Source organism: Nomascus leucogenys, chromosome 22a (genome assembly GCF_006542625.1).
Source record: "Nomascus leucogenys isolate Asia chromosome 22a, Asia_NLE_v1, whole genome shotgun sequence".
NCBI lineage: Eukaryota > Metazoa > Chordata > Mammalia > Primates > Hylobatidae > Nomascus > Nomascus leucogenys.
In genome coordinates, this window is record NC_044402.1 from 40,909,162 (window position 1) to 40,925,199 (window position 16,038).

At 43.4% G+C, this 16,038-nt stretch overlaps 1 long non-coding RNA gene and 8 gene segments (V, D, J or C); 1 reads left to right on the forward strand and 8 right to left on the reverse strand.

Moving 5' to 3' along the window:
- LOC115832517 overlaps positions 1-14,232 on the forward strand; it is a 106,759-nt gene extending 92,527 nt beyond the window's left edge. The window contains exons 3-5 of the long non-coding RNA XR_004028032.1: positions 11,232-11,286; positions 11,655-11,791; positions 11,963-14,232. This is a non-coding gene — a long non-coding RNA (uncharacterized LOC115832517). The remainder of the gene's footprint in view (positions 1-11,231; positions 11,287-11,654; positions 11,792-11,962) is intronic.
- LOC101176513 overlaps positions 1-16,038 on the reverse strand; it is a 651,183-nt gene that overhangs the window by 160,616 nt on the left and 474,529 nt on the right.
- LOC101179412 overlaps positions 1-16,038 on the reverse strand; it is a 494,982-nt gene that overhangs the window by 129,263 nt on the left and 349,681 nt on the right.
- The window catches only part of LOC115832515, a 335,749-nt gene that overhangs the window by 125,109 nt on the left and 194,602 nt on the right, over positions 1-16,038 (reverse strand).
- Positions 1-16,038, reverse strand: part of LOC101179644 — a 632,337-nt gene that overhangs the window by 112,882 nt on the left and 503,417 nt on the right.
- The window catches only part of LOC101175986, a 711,545-nt gene that overhangs the window by 106,028 nt on the left and 589,479 nt on the right, over positions 1-16,038 (reverse strand).
- LOC101179288 overlaps positions 1-16,038 on the reverse strand; it is a 405,302-nt gene that overhangs the window by 103,963 nt on the left and 285,301 nt on the right.
- Positions 1-16,038, reverse strand: part of LOC101179325 — a 406,822-nt gene that overhangs the window by 92,640 nt on the left and 298,144 nt on the right.
- The window catches only part of LOC101176608, a 472,474-nt gene that overhangs the window by 91,799 nt on the left and 364,637 nt on the right, over positions 1-16,038 (reverse strand).

A 16,038-nucleotide genomic window follows, 5' to 3' on the forward strand; every position in this document is an offset into this window, starting at 1 on the left:
TGAGCACTCTTCTTTTGTTGAGAAAACTAAAGTAAGGTTGAGAATGAGGTTATTCTCATTTCAAATAAATACTCACTCATTGTATTGGAGATTATGAAGTCATCATAAAACTAAAAACAGGTGTTGTGCATCAAAATAGTAAGTGTTCTGTTAGAAAAATTAAGTGGTGTCTGTTTAGTTAGAATGAGGGGCATATTTTTCCCAAGTGTGAATTTAGTTAGGGCTGTTGATGTCACACACATAGTATTAGAAGATCTAATAAGACAGTTGAGCACCAGGTTTGCTTTGTCGGGATCATGAAGGTTGGGCCCCATCTGAGAAGGTGGAGGGGCAGGTAGAGCGCTTCCCTGGAGGAAATGTTTTTTCTCACTGTCAATCATCCCAGGGCAGGAAAAGAACTAGTCTTGGACTGAGAACAAAAGATCTCCTCTGCTGTCTGCACTTGGAGATATGGAGATGCCTGCAGATTTCTACTGGGCGCCTTGAGCTGGTCTTTGCTATGCGTAAGCCTGCTTGGAGGTAGAAAGAGTCTCAAGTTGGGTTTTGGGTCTCAAAATGTGCTCTTCTTTCTTCCTCAAACATTTAGCAGTGCTTTGAATGATTAAGAGAGTAGACCGTGTCCACCTAACATGGGATCCATTGTGGTGAAGGTAGAGGGGAGAGCAGCCTGGAGAAAAGTCTCACAAGATGATGAAAAACAGCCTGAAGAAGAGCTCTGGCTCCATGGAACTGTCAAGCCCATGGGGACCCACTGTGGCATATGAAATTCCCACAAATCACTTGGGGACATCATGGATGCTCAATATTCCACATGATGAGCCTGCAGGTTCTTGTAAATTGAATATTAATGAAATAGTGTCTGTATTTTGTAATCCACAGGCTGGTGAGGTCTGAGGACACATGGATGACATAATGAAGGACTTCCTAAAAATAAGATACCTGAAACTCTTGAAGTGGTGTTTGAAATAACATTTGTACAATGACAACCATGATTTAATTAACCACCTGACCATCCTTAGCTGTCTTTAAGACTAAGAATGCTCAGCAACTGATTAATGATTTAAACTTTAGGTGTCATAAGAGCTAGAAAACAACAACAAATCTGAAAATGGCCAGTTCCATTTTATACATATGTATCCATACATGCATTCATCCATTTATTTATCCAGCAAGTATTTGTTGCCAAACACTCTGCCTGCTACAGGAATGCAGACCTTACTAAGACGTTACCCTCCAGGGCCTTACATCTGAGTGAGTGAAGACAGGTAGGAATCTGCATCCCCTAGTCAGAGAGACAGATTGTTTCTGGTTAATGACACAGTTAGGCAAGCACCCCGCTCAGTTTCTTTCCCAGGGGACTGTGTCACCCATGAAGCCCGATGTGCTTTTCCGTGAGCTACCTTTTATTCCTATGATCCTGTGTGGGGGAGCTGCTGTAATAGACCTAGCTGCTCTGCTAGCCTATGGGCACTCCACTGGTCCTTGGTTTTGGCTTCCAACCAGAGGCTGCATCCTGAAATGACAGGCAAGGTTGAGACAAAGATGGAGCAGAGCACCTAGAGTGCTTTGGCCGGTCCAGCATTGCCCTCCAGTGTTCAAATGCAGGAAAGTGGGGAACGATGAATTCTTAGCATGAAGTCCTGAGATGGCTGTCTGTGGATTAATGAGGGGGTTCCTGGATGGCTCCCCCAGATGAGGGGTGGGAAAATGGAAATTGAGAGCCAGAGTTGAGAAATAAAAGTGAGGATTAAGATTCATTAATGACGGGGCACCTTGAGAGATAGGCGTAGAGAGAAATAGAAACAAAGACCCTGTCAGTTTCCTAACTTGGATTTTGTCAGGAGAAATAGCAATTGTCCAGCAAGATGACCAGGCTCCCCTGGGGATTAGAAAGCACGGTGGTGGCAGTGGAGGACTGGTTACCTAGAGCTGTATATCCAGTCTTCTCAGTTCACGCTTTTCAAGGTTCTAGGGAGACTTTGATCTAGAATTATTACCTCCAGGTTCAGGGGCAGTCCAGGAAAGAGCACACATCACCTGAAATAAAATTGGGGGGAAACATCTGTGCATAACAAACTTTTTTCATTAGATTTGCAAAGAGGTCTAGGTCATAAGAAGGTAAGTCTGCATTTTTCCTGGGACTTAAATGGTTTCAGTCTCCTGTCTTACATCTAGGTAGTTCATTAACTCAGCCTTGGAGGGAGGTTTTTCTTAACCTCAGGGAGTTCCCCCAATTGGGTCAATGTCACTGGAAGATGTCCAGCACAGCAGGACGCTGTCTTGTCTCCCAGATCATGGATCTATATGAGTCAAGGCTGAAGTAGCTTTGGCAGCCAATCTGCTCTTGGCAAAATCTGCAACTAGTACAATGTCTGCGTCTTTCGTTTTGTTTCACCTTTGCACACCTAGATCACCACTTATCTTATGGTGTCATGGAAGCAATGGCGCTTCAGCCCCACCCCAAATCTTCCCCTGCTGTATTTCTTCTAGTCGACCTATGACTTGACTTCCTGAACCTTCATCAAGCTTGAAATCCTCTCTGTTCCTGCCCCTGTTGCTCTCCTACCTTGTTCCTCTGAAAAGGTAGAGAAATGAGTCACAGAAACTTCCTGACCATGTTAAAAAACAAATAAAATACCCGATGACTAGTTCAGGAGCTGGGTAACTACGGCATAATGTATAAAAGATTGAATTGCTCACATAATTGTCTGTAAAGTTCAAGCAGCTTAGGCCTTTCTGTAGAAGACCTCAGTCTTTACCCTATGCACAATTCAAACTGTGGTTCAAGTGCAGGAGGACCGAGAGTAGGACACTGAGGATACCTTAGTGACAGGGCTCTTGGAAGACACCACAGTTATAGTAACTCTGTGCATGTGTGTATGTAGCACTGTGTGCATGTGTGTGCAGTAAAAACGAAGCTTTGGGAAGTTCATAACTGTGTCTTTCCTGCACTACCTCATAACCCCAGTGCCTCCAACAGAGTGAGCACTTGCTAATAAGCATATTGCCCCATAGTACAGTGGTTAAGAGATGATGCTTTGGAATCCAACCATCTAGAATTTTAGCTCTTCTACCGTAGTTGTTCAATCTTAAGAAAGTTTCTTAGCCTTTCTGACCTTAGGTTCCTCATCCATAAAACAGGGATAACAATAGCTGCCCTCACTCCCACACCCAGAACGTCGATGAGGATTAGAGATGATGCATGTGAAGCCCTAGGCATTGTGCCTGACACGTGGTCACTGCTCAGTAAAGAGTAGCTGTTTATGTTATTTCCATGTGTGGGTATGTGCAGATCTCTGTGAGTGTTTGAGAGCTTTTCATTTCAGAAAATGAAATGTGCAGGCATGGAGTGGAACTGATTCTCTCCTACCTGTCCTTTGCCACTCCCTTCTATAACCATGAAGACTTTGCTCAAGTTTCCAGGGACCAATGTGCTCTTGAACCCTGTCTGGAAGGGGAACACCTCTTGCATATAAATAAGCTTTCTGTTGAAATGGGCATACAGGGACAGTGGCTGACCCTCCCCTTCTGCTGTGTGCCCTGATGCTCATTTGACCGTCAGCACCGCTGTCTTCTGCTGTGGACGATTGTGATCAACCCAGTCTTGGGAGCTGCCAATACAACAGAGAATTAGAGCCTTTCAATTATTCAATTATCATTGAGAGCCTATTAGGAGGACAAGGTACCATGTGGCTACTCGAAAGGCTGAGTCTGGAAATGGCCATGACAGAGGAAAATCCTTTCACTTGGCTGACGGAGGCCAGGTCTATAGCTTTAAGGCAATTGGCACAGATGCTGAGCGAGGGGGGTGCATTCATTTTGTGCTCAATAGAACAACTTTTATTCAGGGATGTGAATTGTTATCTCCTCGGGAAAGGTGAAGGTACAGAAACAGGTTGTAATTTCTTGGAGAATCTAATTCCCTTGTAGCTGGAGACAGAAAGACGGTGAGAGGGAGGGAGAGATAGATGAAAGGAAGCTCCGTTATCCTAGGAAGTCCTAGGTAATTACTCAGCCTGAATTTCTCCTGGAGTTTCAGGATGGTACCAGATGTGTCCAGGCCCTCTGTGCACCACCCCACAGAGCTAGCAACCAGGGTCCGTCTCCTCCTCCTGTGGCTGTTCTTCATGCCTGGGAACACATCAAAGGAGGTTTGATATTCATAACTGCTGTGAGTCATTTTCACATGGAGCTGCGGGGAGCTGCCTGTACTGCTGCATGCTGTATTCAGCCCTTTGTGAGAGCAGCTGAGCTGAACCAATCCCCTATTATGGGTGAGAGTAGATTCCTCCTGGGAGACCTGGATTGGGTCCACACCCCTGTGCAGAATAAAATAGGTCTTCTTATTGAGAAGTAGTTATTAAAACATCCCTCAGTCTTGGCTATGCACCTACACTGCCCACAGGGACGGCTCTGCATGGTCCTTCCACAAGAGTGTGGCCACCCCCAGGCCCTGCTGTTAGTGCCAATAACATCTGAAGCCTCCCTGTTTGCCTCACTCCGAGGACAAAGGACATCAACAAGACTCCAACCACCACCCCGTTGCTTCTCAATTGGAGAAGGAAATTCTACTTGCTCCCGTTGAGTTTGGCTGTTGCTGGAAAAAGTGTCCCATACGACTCTCTTTGAGGGCTGGCAGAGGACTGGGAAATTAGCCACAAGACTGTGAGCTGGAATGGGCCTTAGTCATCATCTGGTTCTAGTCCCTCAAATTACAGATGATAAGTGAGGCACAGAGAGGTTAAGCGAGTTGTCTAAAGTCACACAGACAAGTGAGGATTTCTAGCACAGGAAGTAATTTTCTAAGAGGGGGAGAGAAATCCTGGTAGGGTGAATCTTGCTACTACATTTTCACTGGAGGATGCTTCAGAGGGTCGAATCTATGGGAAAGCAATGGGGACCAGGAGAGCTGCAGCTGATCTCAGTTTTACACCTCAGTTTCTCTGTATGAAAAATGGCTGTATTATTTATCTTCATTTCAGGACTGTTAAGGGGTTTCAAGAGTGACTCTGAGAAGTCCTGGGAGTTCTGGGCTTTCAGGTTAATAAGATAACAGTTTCTTGTTGGGCCTGAGACGGGGACTGGTTGCCTGGACTGAATAATCTGTTCTCTGTTCCTCAGCTACCATGAAGGTCTTAGGAAGCCCCTGGGTTTGGGAGTATGGAAGAATTAAATAAAGGAATAGTCAGACTGAGTGGTGGGGTTGGAGAAAAGTGTGAGGAGTGGGGAAGTGGGGAGAATATAGTCATAAAGTAGGGCAATCCCTGCCTGCTCTGGACCTGGGAACACTTCCAGGAAAAAGTGTCTTCCGAGTGAGGCTGTTCCCCGCAGTCGGCAGGACTGGACTCCCTCCTTTTGTTTGGGGCAGCATGGAAACCGCGTTTCCCTATCTATGTGCGTCTGAATGCACTCTAGTTATGCTGTATCTTTTCAATTTTGCTGGAGAAGCAAGTGTGGTTTGCTCTTTAAAATTCCCAGAGCTCCCTTTCCCATTTGGGGTTTGTGGTGAAAGGTCAGACCACGGAATTGTCTCGTGGTAATGGGGCTTCTGAATAAATGAGCCCCCGAGGGCTGCCAGGGGGACCAGAGAGCAGCAGATGCCTGCTGGGACTAAGCCTGGCAGCAGAAGCCACACAGTGTCCCCCCGGTCACGGAAAAGTGGCCCCAGTGGGCTGCTCCTCAATTTCTGGCAATGCGCCCCGTCCCCTGGCATGGTGAAGTCCCACGAGCCCAGAGGCCCACGTCCCGACGTCAGTCTTCTCAACTGCTTTCTTCTGTTATTACCTTGTCAACAACAGTATCAGGAGACCTAAAGGATTACTCTGCATGATGATGCAGTGAATGACTGGTTAGGTGCCTCGTGTTTAATAACCAGAGAAATATTGCTGTGCGGCATCTCTCCATATGCTGTGGCATCTGTGTCTGGCATGTAAGGGACTAATTTTCTTCACATATCTCATTAAAGATGTAAAGCAAAATGGAGGGGCTTCCAGCCTAACTCTGCCCAGCCCTTCTGCAACTCACATTTCTTACCATCTGCTGCCATCTAGTGGCCACTTGTCTCTTTTCTGCATTTGTTGATTTCATAACGGGGCTGAAGTTTTGGCCCTTGTGAAACAGGAGTAAGACAGTTACATAAAAACCGTAATCCTGGATCTCCTCAGATTCCTCTTGGCAGCTGAGGGTTGATTCTCGTCCCGTGACATCCACCTAGACCACCGTGAGATTGCCTTCTGGGGCTTGAGAGCCTTCTCCGCTGTGGAGAGATATGCTCTGTAGACTTTCTTACGAATCTGTCCGCATTCCCAACTCTAAAACTGACTCATAAAAACCTGATACACTGGGCAGTTCTTTCCAAAAGCCAAGGTGTATCCTCTGATCTTGGGGCAGACAGAGTCCCACACTCCGTGCTGAAACCCCCCGATTCTTGGGGAATCCCCAGAAGTTGGGACGGAAAAGGCACCCAGAGGAAGGGAATTCCACAGGTCTTTTCCAACAGCCCACCTGCGCATCTCCACACAAAGTCCTTGTAAGAGGAAGCCCACTTCCATCGCAATTCAGGACTCAGTTTTCCGAGGCTGATGTTGCCTGACACTTGCTCCGTGGCCTGTGCTGGCATCGGAGTGTGTTTTCGGCCGTGATTCGTCAGCGTGGGGCTTGGGATAGCTGTGAAACACTCCCCAGGATGGAAAACACACTGTGACATGGAGGGCTGAACCTGTCATTACAACTCGTGAGAACGGTGAATGAAGAGCAGGCAGGGCCCGTGCCAGCTGCAGGGTTTAAGCACGGGGTGCAGGTGCCTGTGCATCACCGTGGGCTCCTCACACGAGAGGATGGAGCCCGCACCTCTGGGCTGGGAGCTAGACACAGAGTGATGTTGCTTTTTGTCATCAAACCGAGCAGTTGATATTCTCTTTAAACCTCAGCAAGTGTTCATTAATTTCATTAATTGATTCATTCTTCCATATGTACCCAGCTCTAGGATATGCAGTGAAGTAAACACAAGAAACAAGAGTATGGCAGTCTCGACCCTTGAGGATCTTATTATTAGACAGGGAAGTAAAAAAGAAGCATAGCAGTCAAGGCTGTATTAATTCTCCATATAAAAAATGTCTGACATACGAAGTAGGGATTCAGAGAAGGGCCACTAGCAGTTACAACAGCTGAAGAGTGTATCATGGAAGTAAATATTATAATTCAAACTGCCGAAGGAATTGCAGTTGATGGTGAAATGCTCTCTAAGATGTGTGGCCTCCTAAGTCCCCAAAGTCTAGGGACTCTGCTCCAGCTGTTGTCTGCCTGAGTCGGAAGACAATGGGAGACAAGGGGAATCTTCCAGGACCCCATTCATTGACCTGTAATGGTTTTCTCCCCCTCCTTAATATTACTGTTCATTCATTGATTGACATGTTCATTCATTTATTCATTCAAGAAAACTATACCGTGCCAGACCTGGAATTACAGAGATAAATCCAAAAATATTTCGTAAATTTTCACACTAGGTTGCCAATGAGTTAGAGCTTCATAGAACAGAGACAAGCCAAAATCACTAAAAATTGTTGTCTCCATCTTCAGGCTTTCCCTTTGATTCTTTGCTGCTTTTAGATTATCTGCCCACGGGGTTCTCCCGCTTTCTCTCTGCTGACCCCAGTGTTCTGCTGTGTTTTTTCACAATCCGTTCATACCCTTACCTCTGGAGGTGAGGGTGAGTGAAGGTTCCTGGCACTTCTAGACAGCAGGGATGATGGTCAGAGAGAACATTTTATTGGTCATGTGGAAATATCTAAGCACAAACAAACAAATAAAAGACCCTCGGCTTTAGTCTTGATTAAAAGCAAAAAATCCCACTAGTTTGCAATGGTATTTGATATGCTTTGTGAGGAAGAAATTCGATTATGTCAAATTTTCAAAAGTCTGTGCTGCTGTGATAAAGATACTTACATTCCATAACCACAGAGTTCAGTGAAAAGGGGCTGTTAAGAGACCAGACAGTTTGGGGAAAGGTTTTGTGTAATTTAAATTTACAGAGGGTTGGCCTCTCCTTGTGTTTACTGACAAGGAAAAAGAAGCTTCAGTATCAACTCCCCAGGAATATAACCTTTAACAGCAAAGCATCTGATCAGAAAGAGCTCAGAAAAGTATTATATTGTTCACTTAATCCTCAGAATGTTTGTGCAGGAAGATAATTTGTTTAGTTGAATTATAAATAAACTCACAACCTTTTATTACTTAACTGATTCCTTTCTCTTTCTCTCATGTGGTCTTTTCTTTCAGTCAGAAGAACTTTAGACCCTCCTGGTTTTCCCCTTCCTCTCCCCTGGGCCTACTTTTTTCTTAGCAAACCACAAGAAATAAGGGTCCATAGTAGGCATTGCGCAGGGCTTGGTTTCTTTGCCAATCCTGTAGTTGGGCATTTATATTCTGGAGACAGAGGCTGCCAGGGAGCAGTTGGTATCAGATGATTTATACATTTCTGTGAGCGCTGAGACACAAGACACAGATGCTTGTTGTCTTAGCTGTGTCCTAGAGTTGGGCTGGATTACCTTGGTCTTATTCATATTGCCTGGACAAACAGGCAACCCTCCATACACTACCAGCTCCAGGTCTTGGAACCAAAGTGAAGCCAAAGATCAGAGTCTCCATGTCTTCCTTCCCTCTCTCTTCATTTCTGGAAATGTCGCAAGAAAGAAGAGAAATTCTGCTCAATTTCATGGGATTGTGAGGGTGTTGTCATTTGGAGTCTAATGTGGATCAGTGAGAACCACAGCCCGTGAGCTTCCCACTTCTCCCTTGATCCCCTGTCATGTCATGTCTTCTCTGAGCTTAACTGAGTTTAACCCCCAACTTGCAAGCCAGGAACTGGGGAACGGAATTTAATTTTCCTTGCGCATCTACTGCATGCCTTCAACTTCCCCACAACACTGACTCATATAATTTTCACAGCCAACCAAGGTATGTATTATGTTCCCATTTTGTGAACAAAGAGGACCCAGGAGGTTAAATAACGTTCCCAGAGTTTTAGAGCTAATTGTGCTAGAGATAGAACTTGAATCTAGATATAAAGTTCTGACAATTTATATGACCATATACAGCCAAAAGGAAGGAGTAGGCCAATTCTCCTTCCTCCTCTACCTACCACTGTCTTTGTGAAAGTGTCAAGCAATGCTGGGAGGGAGGAGATTCCTTAGCTGTGTCCTTTCCGAGGAGCCGCACTCCCCAGGCCTCCATCACATGTCACGAATCTAATCACTCCAGTGGTTAGCTTCAACTTTCAGCAGGTGCTGGGATTTGGCCAGGGCTTGCCCTGGTAGAGTCACATGAAGGGAACAGCCCAGTCACTGTCACATCCTCAGCAGCCCGCTGTCACTCCCAGTGTCCTTAGGGCCAGAACCAACCAGCATCCCAGAAATTCCTTAGCTGAATCTTGTTCCCAGGGACTACTGAACCCCTGAGAATGAGAGTGGGGGAGAGCCAGATACCCCCACCCACCACTGAGCTTTTTCCTCTGACAGGCTGGACCCGAGTGAGGAAGATCAGTGGCAGGAGTGACCTCCAGCCAGACTCCTTCTGCCCTTCGCTTTCCCACAATGGGAGGGTGGCCCTGCTTGTTCTGGGCCAGTTTCTCATGGGCTTCTCTGAAGCAGGTACTTGCCGATGTGGGAATCCCCGCACTCTCAGGGGACCCCGAGATGTTGGGGACTTCCACCCCTCAGAAGAGGGAGGTGATAAAGTTGACTGGGACTCGCAGGCTCCTCAACTTCAACTACATAACAAGTGGTGGGGCTTGCCTGCTTATGAGAGGCTCTGTTGGCTTTGGAACAAGTTGAAGGAATTGACATTAATATTTTTGAAGTAAACATAGGCCCTGGAACTCAAGGCACAGGCCAAGCACCCCTCAGGTAAAGCTGGGGCCAGGGTGAAACAAGCAGATGCAGGAAGTGCAGCGGAAAAGTGGCCAGAGGACGGGTGTAAACCCCAGAGAACTGGTCAGAACTGACTGCAGAGAGGGTGGCAGGCAGTGTCACTTCTGGCACAGGCTCAAAGGGGGTTGCAAAGAAAGAAAAAGGAAGAAGTGTTAAGACAGTCTCACAGGCGATCAGTGTTCTATTAGGGTGGGATTTTTGCATGTGGGAGAGGCCTTCTGATCGGTTTTCAAGTAAACTTGTCAATCTTTGATTCATTTACTATGTATTGGTAAGACATGGGGATTTTCCAGGCTGGGTAGGCCCATATGATTTTTCCAGTTTTCACTGAATTTGAAAATGTGGTCGTCTGCTTTGGGTCTGAGTCTCGCATAAGCAATTCTCAACCCCGACTCTGCCTTCTAATCTTAGGTCTTGGGCAAGACTATTAACGTTTCTGGGCCTCAATTTCCTTGTCTAAAAAAGAAAAGGGTTAAACTATGTGATCATCTGGAAACCAACTCCAGGTGCTGAAAAGGCAGAGCTCCCTTCCAGGTGGCCCACCCCTTCCTCGTCCCCTGCAGTCCTCAGGCAGCAGGCTGCCCTTCGGCAATCAGTTTACTTCTGGAAGCCGCTGTAGATACTCAGCCTAATTTGATTTTCTGTATGTAAAGATGTGAGTAGAGTCACAGAGAGGTTTCCTCCAGGCTCTGAAGCCCTCCAGGGTCACTCTGGATGACAAATAGAATTTAATCAATTGGTCACTGTGCCTAAATCCTCTTGTCATGGTGGTGATATTTGCAGTTCAATTTTGTTTTTATAGAATATGGGATTCAGTGATTTGGTGAGAGAGGGAGGTTTCTTTTGTAACCATGATATTGACGTATTATTAAACCCCGATTTGAGTGTGGTTCTCTGTTGAGCACCATCCCCAATGCATTAAATGGACAGAAACTTCTCTGTTGAAGCTTCCAGTCTGAATCAACAAGGTGGTTCTCATATGAAAGGTAGACAGACATACAGGCTAGTGCAAAAACACCAAAAAGTTAACCCTGCCTTCCCATGAAGTTGCCATATCTTTGACATTGTGAACAAGCACCAGCAGACAGGTGAGCAAGGAATTAACCATGAGAGTAACATTCCTGTCCCAAATTCAGAGCTATTAATTGTTCAGAAATGGGTCTAGGAGTGCCGAGGTCCTTAGCTGGCACCATCAGCCTCTCCCTGATGGATGTGAATAGAGGAAGGAAGGAGAGATTCTTTAATAGACAACTACTGAACAGGAATTTTACATTTACTCTTCTTTTCTACATCCCACTTTTGTAGATGAAGAACCTGAGGCTCACCTTGCTTAAGTGACTTGAGCAGCTTCATGCATCTTGTAAGTAGTAGAGACAGAGTCAAAACCAGATCTTCCTGCCCTCTCTATCATATAAGCCACTTACACTGAATTACAAAGTGAACCTGATCTATGGTGAATTGTACTGATGTTTTGCTTCTGCCATGGGCACCAGAGGAGACACCTTTCTTTGTTGATACTAATCTCAAAGGCTAAATTAGATCCCCCAAACTCATTTCCATTAATAACATATCAAAGATGTGCCATGCATTAATTTATCCAAAGTGATCTTGATTCTATTTACATTTTGGTGCCACCTTTTAATGTTACCATTTTTATAAATTAAATATGTAATATATAAAGCCAGTCTTCACTTATCGATATGTTAATTTTTAACCTAAACTTCTTAGTCTGACATTCCAGCAATACTGGAGCATTAACAGTTGATAATAACTCTATGTGCTACCTCTCCAAGAAACAAATTTGCATTTTAACCTGCACCTTCAATGGCTGAACTTCAAAGGGTCACTGATGAATGCCACGGCAGGTTGGTGGGAATATAATTCTTTTTATGGATAATATTTGTGTGTGTATGTGTGTGTGTGTGTGTTAAATGCTACCACATAAGTCACTAACCTATAGGTAAGGCCAGTCTTGACCTAAAATGAGGAATTCTGTAAAATTTCAAATGCAAATCACATTTTGTTTTTGATGTTAGAGAAAACTGCAAATTGGAACAGCAGAGCTGTGCCTCTGGCCATTTCCTGGAACTACAGAGGAGCAACTTGCCCCTGGTTTCCAGTGGGTGATGTTCCTCTTCTGCTACAGCCCCCGGTGATGTTGATGTGATTGCCATCAGAACGCAGAAGCACAGAGCAGAATCATCCCCTGGAGGAGGATTCCCTTCAGTGTAAGAAGTTCTTACAGAATTCATCCTCAAAGACTGTGGGTGGACTCTGCCAGGTTTTTCCCCGGGTGTACCAGAAGAGAGGAAGAGCCCTCAAATACAGGAAGGTGCTCTTTTCAGTGACAGTAGTTCTTTTGGGCCCTGTGGCCAAGTGTGCTCCCACCCCAGCAGTAAGATCACAGCTAATCCTGAGAGGCAAGAGCTCACACCAGGCTACTGAAAGAAAAAGTGTCCTTTGTGGATTGCAAGAGGAACTGGGACACACTGCTGGAAATGAAGTGGCAGGTCATAAACTATCATAAACTCAGGAGGAGAGGTGTTCCTTTTTGAGACGCTCATCACAACTAGAGAGAATGCGGCTAAGAAAATGCAGTCTTTAGGGGGACCTGGACTCTTGAGGTATTTGAGCTATTTGGAGGAAATAGAAACTTGGAAGAGATCTTTGTTCCGCTATTATTTGGCAGCCCCTTACCCACAGCTGCCATCGCTCTGGATTCTCTCTGATGATCCTGCATCAGGAGAATGAGTTGACTGGACACCACTGGGAAATGTGGGCAGCTCCAGGCTGAACTAGAGAAGGAGCATGTCAAAGGTCACTTATTTGTGGCTTGACCCTTTGGAGGCCGGATGTAAGAATCAATTTCTCACAGGTCCCATGCTAACGCTTTTCATATTTATTTCCATCTGAGACTCACTTAGGCTAGGCAAATATCCCATGGGTCTGTACCTCTCCAGTTCTTTCTTGCTCATGTAAAATAAGCTCATTGGAATGAATAAAAAGAATGGTATTACTTTGGCTCAAACACTAATGAGCACTTTCACTTTGTCATAGTGTAAATATTAAAGTTGTAAGAGACAGCCCAGGGACCAACTTTTTTTTTTTTAAAGACCCAAGTGCTTGCATAGTTTCTAAAATTCTACACTGGGGAACTATATCCTCATTCAACACTGAGACTCTTTGGTTCCCTAAAACCAAAGTCTCCAGGTGCCTCCAGGGGCCAACCAAGATGGAGCTCCTTATAGACCCATGCAATGTCAGAACTGGAAAACTTAGAAATCTTTCAGTCCACCCATCATTTTATGGGTGGCAAACTGAGATCCAGAGAATGCTCAAATCTTACAATTAGCTATGAAGGGTTATGATTAAAATGCAAATTTGGGGCCTCCAATTTGGTCCTCTTTTCACTCTCCTTCTTGCTGGGGAAAGAACAGTGACTCCTTGATTGGCAGAGCAGAAAACATCTTCAGTTTTTAGGATGACTTTATTCCCCTAAAAAGCATCTTTGTCACATCTTCTCCTTGTCCATTTTTAGGGACTCTACAGTGTTTAGCTACTGGTAGATTTGTTCTAGTGGATCTGGTACAAATCTTATAGAAATATCTACAATTATTCCATGTTATTCTGAAATTATTGATACAGCATTTCTTCTGTTTTATTAGCCATTTCTAAGGGAGAAGGAACCTAAGATTAATTGCTATGGCTACATGTCATGCTCACCATTGAACTCACCTCATTTTAATCCTCATGACCTATTATAGTAGGAATGCTTGTTGTAAATAGGTATTCAGGATTACTGAATACACTTGAATTTTTTGAGGACAGTGGCCAAATACAATTCTGTGGTCAATTTAGGCGGCTCCTACTCTTCCCTGATGTTAGGCATTTTCTTCCACTAGGTCCTCTGGAAGGATTAAAAACAAGGCATTATTATACTTTTGAATAAAAATGGTTTGCCAAACAGATTATGTTTGTAGTTTGTGCTGTTGAACAGAAATAATAAAGAACTCTACTTGAAGTCTGAAATAAATTCAGAAAAAATTAAAGGCAGTTTTATTTTACATAGTAGGGAGAAGATTTTAGGAACCCCTTGCTCCTGGGGTAGAGCATATGAATGTGTATTCTAGAGAGATTTAGACAAATTTACTTATGTTAGACAAATGACTTTAAGGGAAACTAAAAATGTTTTCAGGGCACATAACTTTGTATTTAAAAGATACTGTTATTAGATCATTTTTTCTCATTATAAAAATATGTTGTCATGGAAGAAGAAATTGTGGTTTACATATAATTATAAAAAGAATAGGAAGAAGGAAATAATCTATTATCTCACTACCCAGAGACAACAACTACATCATTTTGGCATATTTCCTTTTAGTCTTTGGTCTTAAGTATATTTTCAGACATTGTTGAGGCCATATTGTACATTCAATTTTCTGTTAACTTTATTTTCCCCCATGTAATTTAAAACTCTTGAAAATCTAATTTTTAATGGTGGCATAGTATTCTACTGGGTAGATGCTGCTCAATTTGCTTAACCATTTCTCTAGTGTTGGATAGTTAGGTTATTTCAAATTATGTGAAGGTATGAAAAATATTTAATGAACATTTTGCTTATATAAAATCTGCTCAGAAGACCCTTTTAATGATAGATTTCCATTATTTGGGTCAAGAGGATGACTATTTTAAAAGCTGTTGATACCTAATGCCAAATAATCTAGTGTTATACTGTATCAGTTTGCAATCATAGCAGTAATAAATGTAATTGCTCTTAATGTGCCCAATTTCATCAGCATTAGATTGTGATTGTTTAAAAATAGTTAACTTGATATGAATTATAGCTGTCTTCACTGCATTTTAAACTTTTCAGTGTTTTTTTTCAAATATTCATTAGTAATTTATACCTAATTTTTGTATCTGAATTTTGCCTATATATCCATCAGGCTAGTGTTGTCCTTATCCTTTTATATACACTTTTACTATATTAAGCATATTAACATTTGACTGTTATACAGCTCACGTACCTTTTAAATTTTTTTTTACTTATTTGATACTGATTTTTTAATTCAAACATTTTTAGATATTCGGGAATCTTTTAACTTTATGCACTCAAACTTACATATACTATATATCCCTGAAATTTTGTTTACTGCCTTTACACTTAGAAATTGATTTTTTATCCTGCTGCAGAGGAAGAGGACAACATTTAGGTATGAAAGGAATAACTGGTGGAAAGACTTGGTTTGGGGCTTGGATTGGAGTTGATTGTATTAGTTGCTTTGATATCTAGGGGTCTCCTCCCCATTACCGTGCTTCAGGAACCCCCTTGGAACAACAAAGAGAACCATTTATCTCAGTGTGATAAGGCTCTCACAGGGCTGAGAAGGTAGAGAATCTGTAGGCTGCTAGTGAGAGACAGTGAATGTTTCTCTAATTAAATTAATGCATGAAGGGAGGAGACACAATGCCTCCCACTTATACAAGTAAAAGAATCTAAGTTCCAACTTGACTCCAGCATTATGTGTCTAAGGAAGTAATAATTCCCAGAAGGACAGTGTCAGCACTGTCCAGAGGAGAGAGATGTTAAAACTGAATGCAGGTAAAATCCAATTAACAGAGGGGCAATTTTTGTTGGGAGGTTGGGATTCTTCATGGTGGTTTTTTAGATTTAAAGAAAAATGTACAACCCCCTCTCTCGAGCCATTTAACTTTCTATGTTCTCAGCAAGCAAATTTCTTATCAGTAATTTGGCTTTTAAAGTGTCATGATGATAAGGAGGAGAAGGGAGAGACCAGAAGAGCAAATGCATTGGCATTTGAGGTTAAGCCTGAATCTCGTCTCAATGTAGATAGCAGAAGCTTACCTCTGATGGGCTGATCCCCTCTGGGTTTACTAAGAACATTCACCTTCTTGAACATATAGACGAGGACCAATTACTCAACCAAGATACTGCCATGAGGAGGTTCCTCTAGCCATCAGCAAAGCCTACTACCACCCCAAAGCCATTTGGAAAACAAGTGTTTTTTTTTTTTTAAGTGAAGGGAAAAAAATTAATGGATTGGGGAAAGACCAAGTAGAATTCACTAATCCTAATGAAACTAATAAATGG